Source organism: Dipodomys merriami, unplaced genomic scaffold (genome assembly GCF_024711535.1).
Source record: "Dipodomys merriami isolate MVZ:Mamm:240054 unplaced genomic scaffold, mDipMer1.0.p SCAF_868, whole genome shotgun sequence".
NCBI classification, from domain to species: Eukaryota; Metazoa; Chordata; class Mammalia; order Rodentia; family Heteromyidae; genus Dipodomys; species Dipodomys merriami.
The window spans coordinates 297711-301396 of NW_027206477.1; the positions used below are offsets into that span (position 1 = coordinate 297711).

Below are 3686 nucleotides of genomic sequence, written 5' to 3' on the forward strand. Positions count from 1 at the left end.
TTTGATAATGCCTCAACAAGAATGAAGAAAGAGTTCAGCCTGCTAAGGACCTATGATAGGATATCAAAAAGAGAATTCATTGTTCAAGGTATTCCCTATCTTTGCAATGGAACTTAAATAATATAAAACACAATATACTGCTCAGGTACTTTTATGTTTTATCAGTTTTGCACATTATCCTATGGACTTTACCTCAGTCTACAACATTCCTTCATTATTCTGTCCTTGATACTTTTACACTACCAAGACATAAGATAACCAGTTTGATTTAAAGCATGACACGTTGTACACCTGGCTTCCTTGGAAGCAGAGCATGGTCAATAGATCACATTCCTTCTGGTTGCTCACTACCTGTAATGTTTTCTGTAATATTATTGCATTCTATTTAGTATTAAAAAATTTTGGCTAAACTCAAAGCTCATTCACAGAAGTTTATGTTAAGTATTTTGCAAGTTTTATTTCTCTCAATTCTTAAGATGACATTTGCTATAATGCTAATGTTATTATCATTTTAGCGTTGGGAAAAATTGTAATTAAAGGCAAGAAGTGCATGGCCCAAAGACACACACTGAGGAAGGAAATGAGTCACAGTCTCCAAAAGACTTTTAGCAATACAAAAAAAGGAGGTAAAATCTCTCCATTCTCTTACACTCTCAATTCAATATTCATATTGTCCTATAAATAATAGCATACCAAATATTGCCCATGGTGATTGTTTTCTGTTACATTTTGTCTCCAACACAGACTGTGTTGGTGACATTGGGTTATCATGCACAGAGCTGAGCTTATAAATTGAGGTCCAAAGATAATCAAATTTCTTTTGTCCCATCGCTCCTGTATCCTTTTTTAAAAAGTACTAAAACTTTTAAATACCAACACTTACTATCTTTTAAGAATCCGAAAACGAAGTAAGTTCACATATAATCACTCCAAAATGATTTAAAAGTAGGAGATGATAAAACAGGCCCCCATCAAGTAAACTTTCTTCTACCTTTAAAATTATTCTGAAATCCTTGTCGTGGCTGGTCACACCTTTAATCCTATCTACTCCGGATATCTACTTAGGAGCCTGAGATCTATGGATAACTGTTTGAAGCCACTCAGGGCAGAATAAATTCATGAGATTATTTTTCAGAAATTATAATGAACTAGCAAAGAGCCAGGAATGGAGATGTAGCTCATATATTAGCTCATCAATCAAGAGAGGAAAGGCCTAGCAAGACCTTGAAGCCCTGATTTCAAACTCTGAGCATGCCAATGCACAAGCATATGCATGTGTGCATGTGTGCATGCGTGTGTGTACACACACTCCCCCCACACACATTTATTCAAAATAACTTCAAATCAGCATATCAGTGTTCTGCATTAATTTCATTGTTAAAGATATTATCGGGTAAAATAGAGGAAATAAACTTCTATATCAGAACATTTTTATACGTTTTTGTTTTTTTAATGTGAAAATACTGTACAGAGGGGTTACAATTACATGGGCAAGATGAGTACATTTCTTTTTTTATTTAATTTTATTTTATTTGTGAACATAATGTACAGAGGAGTTACAATTACATGGGCAGGATAATGCGTACATTTCTTACCAAGCATTGCAGCCTCCTCCTTTGTTTAGCCTTCACATCCTGAGTACATTTCTTATCAAGCATTGTGGCATCCTCCTTTGTTTCCCCTTCCAATCCCTTCCCATCCTCCTAGCCCTCCCACCCAATCCTCCCCGCTCCCCCCACCAAAATTGTAAAGTTCGTTTTCAACATAATTCTCATTGTTGCAATGGGTCCACCTGTAAAAATAACTGTACAGAGGTGTCATATTTATATGAGCAAATAATGAGTACATTTCCTAACTATCATTGTTACCTCTTCCTTTCTTTTTCTTCCACCATCCTTTCCCTCCCACCTCCACAAATACACTCCCCTCCCCCTTCCCCTGCCTAAATTGTAAAGTTCATTTTTCAAGATAGTGTCTTGTGCATCTCAACCTGTATCCTTGTTTAAGAATTTTGTATTTCCCTTTCCCCTCCCCAAATTAGAGAAACGTATACACAGGGTGTAGGCGCACCAACTTCAAATACAGTGAAAACATGGATTAGAGCATAGGGGAGGAACATATAAAGGAACAAAAAAAAATCACATCACACATTATAAGTATCTTAGAAACAATAGCAAGTAACAAAAAAAAAACACTTGTCTGGTTCATTTCCTGTAATATCATCTTATCTGATATGCACATAGCTTCTGATCTATTCTGCTTATCCAGACATATATTAGCTGTGGAAAATAAGGGAAACCATGGGACGTATGTTTCTTTGGACTTGGCTTACTTCACTGAATAAATTTTGTTTTCCAAGTCTTTCCAATTCTTAACAAATTGGGCGATGTCATTCTTTCTCATGGAGGCATAGAATTTCATTGTGTATATATACCACATTTTCATGATCCATTCATCTTCTGTGGGCCATCGGGGTGGGCTCCATATGTTAGCTATTGTAAATAATGCTGCAGTAAACATAGTTGTTCTGGTAGTTTTAGTATGGTCTTCTTTGTGATCATTTGGGTAAATCCCCAAAAGTGTGATTGCTTGGTCATAGGGGAGCTTTATATGGAGTCTTTTGATGAGCCTCCAAACTTCTTTCCAAAGTGGTTGAACAAGTTAACACTCCAACCAAGAATCAAGTAAGGTTCCCTTGTGGCCACATCCTCTCCAGCATCTTTAGTTGTAAAAATATGGAATGATTCAAGAATTTGCATATCAACCTTGTGCAGGGGCCATGTTAATCTTCTCTGTACTGCTCCAATTTTAGTGTATGTGCTGCTGAATTGAGCACAGAGCACTTTTTATATAAAAAGTGTAATTGATTTTCTTAAACTAGACAATTCAAAGAAAAGTAAGTTTTGAAGAATTCTAGTGAAATTTTAGAACCATGTACTTCTTACATAAGCACACATTTAAGAATAGCCAAGATTGACACATCAAAAACAAAATAATCCCAGATATTGTTGTTCAAGAGATGTGTAAGATCGGGGGAGGGGGGTGGAATCAGGTGGGGGGGGGGCGGAGGAAGGCTGGGAAGGGATGTGAAGGGTAAACAAAGGAGGAGGCTGCAAGCTTGATAAGAAATGTACTCATTATCTTGCCCATGTAAATGTAACCCCTTTGTACAGTATGTTCACAAAAAATAAAAATTAAAAAAGAGATGTGTAGGAGGACGAATTCAATTATTCTGTATAAGGCACCTGTCATAATGAACACTGCGGCAAGTGTTAAGGGTTTTTAAAAGTTTTAATGTTTTAAATATATTTAATTTTGGGAATTTGCTTATATAGGCCAAAATTAGGATTGTTTGTCAGGTCATACAACTTTTCTATAAATATTTAAGATTTATGGTAGCAGACATATGCTACTAAAAACTACATTTCAGTTTAGAGAAAGATTACTAGTGAGATGTTGCAAAGTCTTAGTGTAAAGAAGCAGAGTGAAGAGTTAAGACTTTGTTAACTGCATAGTTTCTCTTAAAACTTTAGGGCTTCCTTACGTTATATGTTAGTGAGGAACAAATGATGATATAAGCCATATACATATACATATACAAATGATGAGATGAGTCATAAAAAGCAATCTTAGTGGGTAACTTTAAAAACTACACATAGACTAAAACTCTTGTTGAATATCATAAT

The 3686-nt window shown here is 35.6% G+C and overlaps 1 non-coding gene across 1 annotated transcript; it reads right to left on the reverse strand.

Moving 5' to 3' along the window:
* Positions 1–2729: 2729 nt before the first annotated feature.
* On the reverse strand, positions 2730–2836 carry LOC138820363 (U6 spliceosomal RNA). The gene has a single exon (XR_011369847.1). It is a non-coding gene; the product is annotated as a U6 spliceosomal RNA (small nuclear RNA).
* Between the last annotated feature and the right edge of the window lie 850 nt (positions 2837–3686).